Here is a 15472-nt window from a genome sequence, read left to right on the forward strand (position 1 = left end):
TGCACCGTATACTAGGATTTTACCCATAAGTCTTAAACAACGTAAGATCCTTTTAAACGTAGTTCTTTTATCATAAGGCATCTAATCCGAGCTTCGTTGCTATGCAGTCGGATCTTGCTGCGTCACAATAAGTGGTTTAAGGATTTGAATAAAAATCCTAACTTTTCAACTTTATGAAAACGTGGTATTAAAGCTGACCAATCACGGAAAAGCAAACACAAACTTACATTCGGTCGATGGTTTCGCTGAGCCAGTTACACATTTACGGATGAGCAAATTTCCCATTTCTAATTGGCTGTAGCTTGAACCCTGTTAAACAGAAGTGAATGAACTTCTGTTTCACATAGTCTTATGATCAAAAAGCCTTTTATCTGAACGAATCCTACCACCAAACCATTTAAAAAGACTTTTCTACTTACCATATATTTTAAGTGTTCCCATTTCACAAAGACGCTAAATAGAAATTTCCAAGCAACCAAACTTTTTGTGGAATTCGAGCTTAAGCATTACAGTACGGCAGAGTAAAATTACGCACAATTCTCGTTAACATACTTTTCAGTTAACGCTTGATGATATGATTTGAAATCAAATCTTATTTAGATCTTTTTGGAACATTTCATATTTTGTCCAATACTCTACTTTTCTTAAACTGAATTTAGTTGGGCTGATTATGGACCCCACAGTACCCACATATCAAAGTTTTTCATGCATGAATATATTTCAAACTGTCAAAAGAATCAGAAAATTATTACTAGTAATATGCTTATTTTGCTAAACTATAGTTATCATACTTTTCATACTTTTGTATTCCTCGAGTCAAGTAAAAGGCTTTTAGCCCGAACGTTCTGTAAAATACCTGTAACACCTGAATGAGCTTTGGTAACTATTTTCTACGTAATCTGATATTAATACAGTATTTGTAGTTGTTTTGTATAATGCGTGCTGTTGATGTGGTTAGTAAACTGAATTTCTTTCTACCCACATCTGTGAGTTCTGAGTAACCCTGAAAGACCGATATATGTATTTTGAAGAGACCATCGTTATATCTGTATAGATTTCCGATAATATTCCTCATATCCCTTTCTTGCAATTCTCGTTAGTAATGAGCTTTCTTAAAGGAGAATTCTTTTTGTCAGCAGTTCTTGCAATATATTTTTTGATTTCTTTGGCGTTGAGATCTCTTTAGATGATAAGTGAGAGTGTCCGAGTTGTAGATCCAATCAGTTGAACAGGTAACTCTAAAAAGAGGATGCGGGATTTCAACTAACACTAGAATCTTGAAGAAAGAACTATATCTTGTTTGAAATATTTCTTAAGGCGCAAAAAATCCGCTTTATTTATGGAAGTTGCTTTACCATTCTTTCATAAATAAAACTAAGTGTGATCCACATTACAGAAAGTAATTTATTTGTATAAAACTCTTTGAAGGATTGTTAATGGACAAATATTCGCAAGTTTGTCTACATTTCTGTCATTCAAACAAAACAAAAGAAATAAACCTGTTTTAAAATTCAAAATGTCTGTTGAAATGTAAGGGATTGGAATGTAAACAAAGGGATTGGAAATGAAGTTCAGAGTCAAAATTTTGGGTAATATTTAGTTACTAGCGCTAACGCTTTGGCGAAATTTGGAAAATGATGAATGATGTTTCAAAAAATACTATTTATTATATGCATGCATATTTTGCATTTTTTTTTTTTGTGTGTGTGTGTGTGTGTGTGTGTGTGTGTGTGTGTCATGGTTAAAATTTCATGAGTTACAGGTTCAAAGACATTTGTTTCCTTGAGCGATTCTTCAGCAAAATACAATATTCATACAGAAATTTTACTGCACTTTCTTTCGTTGCAGCTAAATCTCATAAAACCATATTTTTAAATTGAGTTTAATACATAAATTATGATAATTTGTCTATAAAAACTGTTGGAACTTATAATACTGCAAAAGGAACGTATACGAAAATAGTGACGTTGATTGTTAACATTCAAGAATTGTTACACAAATGGGTATCAGAATTTGACGTATTCTAAAAATTTGGCGACTTCTACTAAGTGCATTTTGATTTTAACAAATAATGCAATGTAATTTTTAACATAGTTAAAGCATGTATTTAATACCGATACTAGTAGCTCTGAAATTAAATATAGCCCGTTAACAATAGGCACTATTATTTTTACTGCTGACATTTGGAATAAAAGTTATATAACTGTTTCATAACTACAATAGTCAAACTAACGGCAGCCAAAGCACATCCTAATATTCTAATAATGCAAATCAGTTTGGTATATTATATTAATGGTTGAGCACACGAAGGCTACTTACTGCAGGGATAATTGCCTAAAGCATGCTTTCAAGGAAGACTTTCTAATGCAACCTGTCTCGCATCGATGTAAATAGGGAAGACCACGAAAACGACGATGCAGTCAACCCGCTCGCCCTTAATCGAACCCATTTCGAACTACTAGTGTTCCGTGACTTAACCGTTCGGTCACTGGTGGGCCCCAAACGAATTCAGATAATTTCTTCTGTAGGCGAAGTATGCTGTTACGTACTGTTTAAAATTAGAAAAACAATTTTCAGATCAAATTCTTCGCCTAAGTTTTTTTTTTTTTTTTTTTTTTTTTTTGTGTCTAAATTAAATATTACAGCTTACTCCCCCCTCGCATTAGACTATGTATTGCAAAATAAATGAGAGGATTTTCATTTACAGTATTTTATTTCAGCAAAGAAAAACTAGAAAAATATATTATTTATAATCCCTAAGAGACAAAATGTAAAAATGTTTTGTGTCAAAATTAAATGAGAATTTTTTTTTTTCATTTGCATGAACTCACAATCTACTTTTATTCCAATTAAATTAAAGCGCTTATATTTCAAAATTCTTAAAACTAGATAAGTAAACTACTTTTTATTTTGCTGAGCTAAACAGCTGATTACAGCTGTGTTTGCATGTGACTAAGCAACTTATTATAGGCGGCATTTGTGCATTTCCATATGTATGTTAGGTATTGTCTTGTCTTGCTAACTGTTGAGCTTCCGCCCCAGTTTTGAAGGAGAATGCCTCAAGGGCGGTCCGAAATTTCCCACCATTCTACTCCTATCCCCAGCCTCTCGATAGGATTTCGGCTTGCTGTGCATTGAATAGCCCTTTCCCGCACAGACAATATACGCTTACAAAGAAAAAAAAATAAATGCCTTCCCCGTGATTCGAAGCCGCCTCCATCGGTAGCTCACTGCTATAGGAACTCAACGAGACAGAATTGGTAAAGTGTTTCCAAGTATGTGAAGGTAATTTTAGCTCTCCAAGCAGCCTGAGTTGACCCAAACCCTAAAGTTCCTAGACAGGTCATAAGTAAATGGTATTTTCTTGATTATAAATATGAAACTACCCTTCAATTTTGCACCTTGATTCATTTTCTTCATATATATTTACTACCTTAATTGCCTGGACATATTTCAAGATGCATGTTTGTGTACTTAAAGGTATCATGTCAAATATTTTTTAACATGTATGTACAGCTTGGATGCTCGGAGTTCGGAAAGAAGCATGTTTTGTTAAAACTGACACATAACAAATAGTAAATAGACCTATATACGAACAGCATTTGCTTTTCCCATAAAGGTTTATAAGCTACATATGCCTGTCATTCTAGGTCAACGCACATCTTAATTAAAATCATTTAAACTAACTGATTTTGTTCTCAAAAATATACTCTGCTTTAGATTTTCATGTTACTTAAATTAATGAAAAAATTTAATAACGTAAACAAAAATTGTAAACGAGCTTAGATTTAGTAAGGCTAGGAAAAGAGCCAGAGATATGTATAGTAGAATTTCAATGTATGTCCTTTATTCTGTTTCTAGTGCTGTATTTTTGTATTTTTGTATTTTTAGTAGACAATCATCACACCAGTGGCCGATGTATGCACACCAATATATACCAAAATCTCAACCCAGATTCAATCCCTGGCGAACAGATGTTTACCAGGGTCGAGTGGTAATTTCGCTGAACGCTAGCTGTTCGACCGGGCTCGAATCTCGGCGAACGGGCTGGATGCATGGGCATGTTGGTGGTTTTCTGCGAGTTTAACATGGATATGATGCAGTTTCTCCACGAAGGTATCCTTTCCCTAAGGAAAATTGCCCTTGTTTCTTTTCTTATTATCAAATAAAGCCATTCAAACCAAGCCAGAATAGGCGAACGATCTGACTGAATAGTTAATTTTTGTAATTTGACACACATATAATGTGATTATGAACCATTTTCCCTTAGTGCATTCCTACACCAACGTGAATCTGCGAAGTTTAAGGTTTGTTAGGTATTGCTAATTCAAATTTTTTTTTGCAGAGTATAGCATAAAGTTGATAAGTATATGCATCATAATAAATACCTGCTTAGAACTGAAACAAGATCAATAAAATAGACAAAGAAAACTCTTAAACGCATTCACATGGAAAGCGAAGTTTCCGTAAATTTTATTTAAAAAGAAATAGTATCCATAGAAGAATACTGAGAGAAATGGGAATCGGCTGCATAAATATTCTTATCAGAGTACAATAAGTGTGCACCAAGAATTTAAAACCTGGAAATGAAAGCTGATTTCGAAAATAGGTGAATAATCATTGAAAGAAAATGATTAACCATAATTAAAACAAATCAAAGAAACTAATTTTGATTACAATATTAATCACCTTTCGAGCACACGTCATTCGACCCTAATATACAAGAACAGTCAATAATTAACAAATAATCAAATTAAAAGCACATAAGAACAGCCTCGATACACAAATTTGTCCTTATACACATTAAATATTATTCGCAATTCTTCAGAAAAGCATTTTATTTGAGAATTTATTTACCATAGGTTTCGAAAGTAAACAGACGATATGTTTTATTAAAATCAAGTACCGTAAAATGGAGGATAGAAGCATGTATATTTTATTTTAAAGCAAAATATTCACATTCTTCGAGTAAACTGAAGTTTTAATCGAGGAAACGATATTTTGAAGGCATTTCTTTTCACCATGAGAATGGTTGATTTATTTGAAATGGTAGATGAATCCATACTATTTTATTTCCCCTTTCTGAAATATGTCTTCACTATCTATGGATTTGCGTATCGAAAAGATAAATTGTGAATTGGAAATCGAAAGGATGGATATGTTGCGAAAAGTATTTTTATCTCAATAACAGCACAAGATAAGAAATTTCGCAGTGTTTTTATTATAAGCACATGCTTTCTTAGCAAGAATATTTATCGGCTTAAAATAATGCATTTCACACAGGATAATGGACATTGTGATAAATCAAATATTCGTTAAATTAAAAGAGGCATTTGACTTTTGAACTCTGAACAAGAACTATTTAGTTCCTTCTGAAGTCTATCGTTAAAACTCCAGTCACTTACATTTTTAAATTAAAGACACTAAAAAATAAATCCAGTAATTTCGAATTGCGTATTGACTCACTTTTAAAGTTACAAAAAAAATTTTGACTTTGTTCTTAGAAAATTATCTATGAAACTCCTTCAGTCGGTGAACTGGATTTCCTTGAATCTATCCATATTTGCAAAAGTTTATCTTCTTTATTTAATGACGAATCTAATCTAATGCTTCTTAGCACTTTAGAATTCTTAATTTTTTCAAAATTCATTACTAGTTTCCTCAACAGATAACGCTACTTTTGTTTTCACTTTACTCCGTCCACTGCTATCAGTACAAAATAGTTATCATAGCTCCTCTATTATAGTTGTTCGCATCTTCTGCGGCATGAAAGATTTATCACCTGACATGCGGCTTCCGTCCTGACCTACATATAGCCAAACTACGTGTTACGCTTCAAAGTATTATACCTTTTCCCATTTGCCTTAAATGTGATACTGCTGGTGACTGCATTCATTTTATTGAAAGTTGTACACTCACCGGGGGGGTAAGAGCCTTACATGGAATCGGAAGTGTAAGAGAAATGATTCAAAATTATAAAAAAGGAGTAAAATTTGCACAAGACATTATGAAAGTCATAAATTCTCATAAACATGTCATCGGTATCTCTGATTGATCGAGCTAACATACTGAAAGCGTTCAATTTATGGAAACTACCCTTAAAGGGAGAGAAAGACTTTATATGCAAAGGTCCAGGGACAGCTTAAATGTTTTTATGTTTTTATATGCCGTGTTATTCTTTTTAGTATACTAAACTAATTTTCTTTTCTTTCTGTTAAGCTGCTAAATTGATTTTTTTTTTTTTTTTTTGGACACGTCTGGCTCGCCGGCTCGTATCGTTTGTTGCGCCCGTATAAAACAAAACAAAACAAAACCTTTTCCCATTTCGTGTGTTACCTGGATTGGCCCACTGCCTCCTAGAAGTTGACGCCACTCTCACAGTTGGGAACACTAATCTCCCGACCGCCAACCTGGATTTTCTCGTAGTTCTACAGATGCACTAGATGCGTGACGACTCTAGCTGTTACAAAGGCAAAATATCTATCCTCTTCTCTTTACCATCGAAGACCTCCAACGAGGGACACATTTCATATACCGTTCATTCTCAGGTTCAGTAAAGTAACTCTATAATTGCTCTGGGAAGTACTGCTCAGGCAGTAGAGCCCCAGAATAACACTGCATTATCGCAGCAGTATTAAGGTTGTTATTCGTTGATTACTTGTTGATTTCTACCTACATAAAATCAAGACGGAACTTGCTGCCAAAGGATCTTCTGTGCTAAACGTTACTCAGTTTAAGAACATAATTCAAGATATCGCCTCGATCAAAATAACGGACGAAAGCAAAAGCATTTACTCGCAAAAGGCGATTTTGGATCCGCATGTTAGATTTAGACGTTACAGAACGGGTAAAAATATCATGATTTGCTTTTGCTGTCAGAGATCTGCGACAACCCGCCCAGATGCCTGACATATAGTTACGTTCATCTATTGTACACTTCCACTTTCTCTAAAGAAGAGAAACAAACATGCGTTCGCTGTGAGTTGGACCACGTGGCCTCATCAAGTGCGGATTTTATTTTTAAAATCACATCCGGCACAAAGATAAAAAATTCTTTCGCAGACGGAAGAAATCTGCTGATAACGATGCCCAAAAATGAAACATATTAACTTCCGACAAAACATTTGCTACGCATGCGCAGACTTACACTTCGAAAATGCCGGAGATCAACTTAAATGTGAAGGAAAGTATATGACTTCTGCAGCAAACTCGTGTAGTTTGCCGAAAAATGATAGATTAAAACTGCCGACTAAAAGCTTCTGCTTGCAGTTAGTATCGTGGACATGATTGCAGGATTAGAATTTTTAATTTTTGTTGCATTTTTGTTATGAATTCTCATAAAGTCTTTCGGGCTCAACAGGTGGCGCCGCATATCTGCGATGTATCTTTCTGTACTTACACGACTAGTATGAGCTTCTCTCAAACCACTGATGTTGCGGTATCCCTCTTATGCTGCTTCACCTCCCTCAGGTATTATCATCAGAAAGTTCTTAAATTATGGCCCACCGAGCGGTAAAGTCGCTGAACACTGGTAGTTCGGTCCGAGGTTCGAATCCCGCGAACGGGCTGGTTGCATGGGCGTTTTCGTGGTTTTCCCCACGTGTCGCGTTTATACGAGCCAGTTTCCCTTAGAAAGTCCTCCACGAAGGCATCCCCCCTTAGGCAGATAGCCTTAGTGTGCTTTGCCATAATGAAATAAACCCAATCAATCTTAAATTATGTGTTTGTACGATATTACTTTTAATGAGTCGGGCACGTCGCTCTCTCCCCAGTATTCGTTGCTTCACTTTCATCAATTCGATTCGATTCGATAATTAACTGCGTCTGATCTCTCCTTACTAAAAATCATCACCAGACTAAATCTGCTTTTTCACCTAATTTCAAATTCGTCAAATCTGCGCTATATAAAATTGGAAGATACTGTAGATACAAAAGGTTACAGTCATTTGTAAAAAAATTAATTGGTAGTGTGAATGGTTAAAACAACCACAAATAATCTACTGATTATTGCAATGAAAGTGAAAAACGATATGTATGAGGACCACGACTGGCTAGATATGTATGTGAGCGGAGGGAGGCGTGCGGGCGTGACGCGATGTACTGAGGTGAATGTCATTGATTGTTTGAGTCTTCGAATGCTTAGGTTGAGATTAATTCAGTGAAACTATTGGTGCTAAGCTTACGATTAGCGAATCGATCATAAATCTACTCAAACTTTGATAGGCGATTTACTTCTCTGTTTGCCAGTCATACGTGTACTTGTTTCACTGCTTTGTTAATGCACACACTTTGTTCTTAGAAAATTATCTATGAAACTCTTTCAGTCTGTGAACTGGATTTTCTTGAAACTATCCATATTTGCAAAAGTTTATCTTCCTTATTTAATGACGATTCTAATCTAATGCTTCTTAGCACTTTAGAATTAATAATACGAATGTTCACTAAAGCTAAAAATGTGCGAAACGTTAATTTTAATTACTTGATGAACGTAAAGGAGACACTGGATTATAAAAAAACATCGGAACATAGACAAACTTTGATATTAGTAATAGGAAGGTTATGAGTTCCAATGTGATTATTATCGAATTTTTGGTATTTAATAGGCAAATACTCTTACTCTTTTTAGTTATTTCCTATCATATTAATATTTAGAATATATTTTATGAGCAACTATTGATAAAATGTTTTTTTTTTCTCATAAATTTTTGTTAATACTTTGATAACTTAATAAAAATGTTTAGCATTTTGGATAAATTTATTAATTTAATTACACAGGACAATAAATTTTGATTTGTTGAATATTTTGAGACTGAATGAATGTTGTGCTTGCTTATATATTTGGAGGTGCTAAAAACGAAAATGGAAATTCTCTATTGAAAGATTAGTTATCACTTCCAAGACACAACATGTTTAGTCTATTAGATTGCATTTTGTTGTAATATCATCTACACTATTCACAATCTGCAATTTTTGGAAGTCAAATGAAATATGCCTTTGACTACGGTTTGGAGTCAATCTCCAGTGTATCCATTCTCAACATTCAGCAAAAGATCGCAATTATAACTGCACTCTACTTACCTTGGTAACTCTTCTAGCACGAGGAAATATCTTCATGAAGCATTTCTATTACGGAATGCTCTACAATTTTCTGGGAATAAATCCAGATGAGAGAGCAAGAAGTAAATCTTCCGTGACGCGTTATCTCTCTGTGTGCATGAGAGAACGAGACGAGACAAAAGTTTCCTACAAGCACATTTTATTGGCCTATTACTGAACACTGCAAGTCCACCAATTTCCTATCCATTTAGCAAGTATCCTGTTGTGTAACGTGAACATTAGCCAATTTACCTTAGAAAATCCTCCAAACCTTTCTCATACGCAGATAGACCCTCCAGTGCTTTGCCGTATTATATTTATATCAAATGCTGTTTAGTAGGCTTGTTTCTTGTTTTCAAGGACATGCAAAATTTAACTTGTTAAATGATATTTCCTACTATGAGCTCATCTAAAACAAGGATTTGCTAAAACCTATCATCTGTTTCATTGTATGTAATATTCAAGGCTTTTATAAGCCATTTACACTATTAGAAAACAATGCGGGACCGAATGTTATCCACATAGTTTTTCGTTTCCTTGGTATACATAATGTTTGATTCCTGCCTTGGCCGGGACGTTCTCTAGATCTTTCACACACTGAAAACGTTTGGAAAATAGTTGCTAAGAGACTTGCTTGAGAATATTCACCAAACAGTACCATAATACTTTAGTGAACTTGCTTCTGACCGAGGAGACTGAATACCGCCCACACACAGATTTTGAAGACCAGACCATCGGTTGGTATCTAAGACAAATACGCAGCAATTACACAGTCCTTATTGGTCCTGACAGTACCGTAACCAATTCCTGTTGCGTTCGAACGGACCTCATGTATAAACGAAGCTTCAAGTCACTGTGAAGGTAGCTAATTTGCCTATTTGAACTTTGGCATAGAATTTGGAATACCTGTCATGCAAAGTTTATTCGGTTCGTTCTCCAGCCACATAGCTACTGTTGTTGTTGCCAAACATGGATGCTCGAGATACTGATTTTCGTAAAATCTGTACTCTAAATTTACCTTTAAATGTTAATGATTTCAATCTTTCATTATAATTAATGCATTTGTAAAATAAAGGTGATTGTATGCTACCCTTCAGGTTATTGCAGTTTAATGACTAGTAGTGCGCTCTAAAAATACTCTTGATGATTGATTAATCGAATTATTGCTTATGGAGTTTGAATATCACAGGCTTCATATTCAAACTCCGTTCGAACGCAACAAGAATTGGTTACGGTACTGTAAAGTCCAATAAGGATTGTGTAACTGCTGCGTACTTGTTAGCGATTAAAGGACATCAAACATATTTTTTTAATTCACATTTAATTTTTTTTAAAGATCTTATATTTTAGTTTAGCTTTTTTATTTTAATTACTATTTTAAACCTTATTATTAAAAGTACCTAACAGATCTTCGATTAAACCAGTATTATGTTATTATTTTCGTCTTGGTCTGACTTTAAATTAAAACTGAATATATGCACGTGATGGCTCTATACATTTCTTTGACTTTTTCTTCAGTTTTTCTGTAAGCCCTTATGATAGTCTCTGCGTTATACTTATATTTATTTCCGCATTCTTGAGCTTCAAAATGATGGGAAAACTCGCTGTAGTTCAAACATCGCCTTCATAGCGGAAGAGCCAAGTATGTAATGAATGCAATTATTTCATTCTTTCGGAAGTAAATGTTGCCTCCGGAAAAAGTAAAGTTATTACTTTTCTTAGTTTCCCTGCGTCCCGCTTAGCGCTTTTACTAATTATTTTTCGAAGCGTAAACGCCATCTGGAGATGTTCGTATATCAGATGGGGAGAGATTTTTAACGATCCGCATTACAGTATAATACCTAAAACATCGTTATCTTCGATTTTACATCACTATTTATTATCAATTAAGAAGAAAACTGTAACATTACATAGATCTAAATGGAACGTTTGCTATGAAAGTCTTATATAACGTGTATACTTGAAAACCTTATGAAACAAACCATAGTTTAGGTGTAGTTGAGTAGTTCAAAATGAATAAAAAAAAGAAATTTCGAAATTTAAAGCAAATTGCTTTTGACTATAATGGATAAATTATGAATTATTCAAATAATTAAAAATTTATTTAAGTTCGCATTGCTGGATGAGATTTACTATTGTGTTTATATAATATATACTTTATAATATAGATAACTGATACCCGTAAAACTTCATGTCAAATGTATTGAATTTAATCGAGATAGTCCTATATTAGAGAGATTTTGCACTACGTACGTGAACTACTTTACGTACATTAACCACTATGCAGGTATATGCACGCGCAACTAGTTGCGCAACCGTACCATGTTGGATGTATAGCTAGTATCAAATGTCAATTGCTTCTTGCATTTGTAGTTCGCTATTCTTCTAAACATTATAATTATTAGAGTCGTAATTTGTGACTAAAATTACTAATTGTTCAATAAGGTAAGTATTAATTATATTACATAATCTTTATTAACAAACAATTATTTTTAAAATAAAAAAAAATATGTATATTATGTTATTAAAAATGGATACCTAACCTATAATTTTACCATTAGATGTTGAATCCACTGAAACGAGAAAGAGATGTGTCGAGAAAATATAAAAGTGGTAGGCTATAAAGGAAATTAAGTGCCAAAAGGGAAACGGAAAGTGAAAAACTCAAAGGTGCTTTAAACAAATTTTTAAAAATAGATAATGATGACGAAGGTGAAGAAGAAACTAATAACAAAGGTGAAGAAGAAACTAATAACAAAGTTGAAGAAGAACGTACCGACAAACATGAAGAAGAATGTACTGACAAACATGAAGAAGAAAATGACAAAAATGAAGAAGAAAATGACAAAAATGAAGAAGTTGATGATAAAGATGAAGAAGATCAAGAAGAACAAGTAAAAAATTAACAAGAAACACAATTACACAGATCGGAGCGAGAACAGGAAGAAGCAAATATTGGAATGAAAATGGAACCACAGAATATAACTGATGATCCCGAGTCTTGGCCCGAGATTATTACTCAAAAAATAAGAGATTATTTAGTTATAGGTCCTGCAAAAATTACCTTAAGTGAGTTTCTGCGCAAAGAGGATGGAACACACTTTTCAAAAGTGCATCTGCATAGAAAGCTTATGAATGGTGAAATAATAAGCCGTCCTTGGATAACATATTCTGAATCAGAAGACAGAATATTTTGTCTTTATTTTCGGCAATTCAGTATGGGTGGCTCAATTGCACTAGCCACTGTAGGATTTAATAACTGGCCAAATATATATAATAGATTAGCCACACATGAAAAATCAAAAAATCATTTGGTAGCTATGTTAAAATTTACAGAGCTTCAAAAAAGACTTTCTGCTGAACAAACTAAGATATTTGAAAGATTATTTTCTGTAGTTCCGTTTTTGGCAGAACGTAATATCGCGTTTAAAGGATCCATAGAAAACCTAGGCGATGCACGAAATGGAAATTTTCTAGGTATACTTGAATTACTTGGAAAATTTGATCCAGTAATGCAGTATCATATACAAAAAAATTGCCACAAAAAATATACACCAAAGTTACTTGAGCAAAACAATACAAAATGAAATAGTAAACTTAATAGGCAACAAACTAAAAAATAAAATTATTGATAGAATAAAATATGGAAAATATTTTGCCGTGATTCTGGATTGTACTCCAGATGTCAGTCATCAAGAACAAATGTCTCTTAGCATCAGATATGTTTCGGATGGAATATTACCAGGCTCGAATATTGCTATATATGAACAATTCATCAAATTTATACATGTAGAGAGCAGCACAGAAGAAAATCCATTTTGTGTTAAAAAAGGAAATTCAAAGTTTAGGACTTGACATCAACAACATAAGAGGGCAAGGCTATGATAATGGTTCGAACATGAAGGATAAAGTCTCCGGGGTGCAAGCTAAACTCTTAAAAGAAAATCCACGGGCATTTTTTACTTCTTGTGTTTGTCACAATTATAACCTAGTTTTGGGAGATGTGGCAAACATTTACCCAGAAGCCTCCTTTGCTATTAGCCCCTTAGTCAGATAGCCCTAGTGTGCTTTGCCATAATTAAATAAACCAAACTAATTTCATAAGAACCGTCCTAGATATAAGAATAAAATTTCTAGCATTTTGCTGTAGTAATTATACATTTATGAAAATAGTGGATGAATGCAAAATTGTTATAAGCTCCATTACCAAAATTATTCCTAAATCCTTAAATAAATTTAAATTAATCGTAAACATTTGTGATTGATATGAGAACGTGTTATTAAAAAAATTCAAAACAATAACAAACATTTTAAGATAAAATCTAATTAATTTTGCTATATATCAAATTACAAGTTGCAATAATAAAAATATGCAAATAACTGCGTAAAATTATTGGGCTGTGTTACCAAGTTAAAATGATACTTGGGCTGTGCACCCAAGTATCACTTTAACTGAAGTACCAAGTATCTTCAGTTAAAATACACAATAGACGTCGCTTAATGTGATCGTGGTTAATGCTGTCATTGGAATATTGTTATCCAGTTCCCAAACTCCCACTCGTTTGTACACGTAAACATGGAAAATACTTCTAATACTGGGATTAACAATTTGATTAATGTGATCAAAATACTTTAAATACATTTTTGCAAACTAATGTAAAATCGAAAAAGAAGGTCAAAATACAAAATACATCTAGATTGTAAGTATCCCCAATTGACAGATAATGCTGTTAAGTAAGGGTATAAGTCGCCAAACATCTTAGTTTTGATTTCAGTCAACCGTTAAAAAAGGCTACAATAGAGTTTGAATAACTTTAGCGATTTGGAAGTCGATCATACATAGGTTCTCCTTCTTCAGAAACAAAACAAATTCTGTAGAATTTTCTTTCTTTCCTTGCTCTTGAAAACAAATTCCCTAAAAACACTTAGGTAAATAAATGTCGCGTTTATTTTTTGGCCTAATTTAAAATTTTATATTTTCTCTTGCAATGAGAGATGCCCTGGTGCGGCATAGCTTAAATAATTGCAAGAAACGTTATTAAAATTTTATAAATGAATTTCTGCATTGAACGCATTATGAACAGATCATAAAAATTTTTTTGTCTTTTTTGTAATTGAAATGTCAAAAAAGTTCCTATTTATATATTTCTGGTTAGATCTGTATTAAATTAGTTAGAAATTCCGTTGTTGTTTTGACGGAGTTATTTTTCATCATTTAATGTTATCATTCGGTTAATGTTATGAAAATAGTCGTGGACAAACGAAATCACAGTAAGCGGCGCCTACTTTAAAATAAAATTAGTTTCAAAATAAAAATATCGGCCGGATCATCACCATTGTTGTAATATAGTATAATGTAAATAGAATTATTTAATTTTCAGTCCAAACAATTTAAACAAGCGGTAAAGAAGGGTCAGCAGAAATATTTGTTATATCGGACTTTCGTAAGAGTAAGAAGGAGATTATTTTGCATACATACATCTTTATGTAGTATTATTACGTATTACATTTTGTAATTCTTCTTGGATATGTTCGTGTATTTGATGTACAAATTATGACAATAAAATTCGGTAAGTATGTTCATAAACAAAAAGTTCTTACTTTAAACCGAAAATCGGTTCGTACTTCTTCGAAATAATGCCCGTCTTTTTTTACAACTACTGTACATTTCCTGAAACCTGGGGGCAAATTCCTCTTTCGGTATCGCAAGAAGAACCTTTGTCTCATGACTGTGAATTCATGACATATCCGAAAATCGTTGTCATTTTAAGGTTCGTAACAGATTTGGCAACAGTAAGAAGTCTAAATCAAGATCAGTACGGTGGAGGGTAGAGGCTACTGTTCTTCTGTAGGCCATAAATTACTTCATGACGAAGTCAAAGTGTTACCAGGTGTTATAATGTAGATAAAACATATCACCTCGATATTTTCTAGACATAAAAAAAGATGCTTTACCGTAAATTGTCTCCAACTTTACGGTAAAGCATCCTTTTTTACTTGCATATTTTAACATTAACTGTTACTCTTTCTGACTGAGATCTTTTATTAAACGTTTTCATCGTTACTAAAAGACGCAGACCTCCACTCCGAGCAGCATTTTCATTGGAATCCTATTCACCTTAAAAACATTTAAAATATTCAGAGGTAAAAGATACAGCTTCATCTCTGTAAACTTGATTCATAATGTTACAGCAATTTTTCATCTAGTTTACCAAGCTTTAAATCCGAATTTTAAATTCGTCTACTGTTTTACAGCCATTGCTACACATTTTCATATTAGACGTTACAAACAGAAATTTATAATAGTACATAGTACTATGCAATGCTCAGACATATTCCAACAGGTAGCTTTACTACACTTCATTATACGTCTACT

General features: G+C 33.4%; 1 protein-coding gene across 1 annotated transcript in view; it reads left to right on the top strand.

Moving 5' to 3' along the window:
* The window catches only part of LOC118180869 (uncharacterized), a 778920-nt gene that overhangs the window by 318315 nt on the left and 445133 nt on the right, over positions 1–15472 (top strand). The gene's annotated exons all lie outside the window — the stretch shown is intronic.

Source organism: Stegodyphus dumicola, chromosome 7 (genome assembly GCF_044657685.1).
Source record: "Stegodyphus dumicola isolate Sdum_Otavi_A_Nest chromosome 7, ASM4465768v1".
NCBI classification, from domain to species: domain Eukaryota; kingdom Metazoa; phylum Arthropoda; class Arachnida; order Araneae; family Eresidae; genus Stegodyphus; species Stegodyphus dumicola.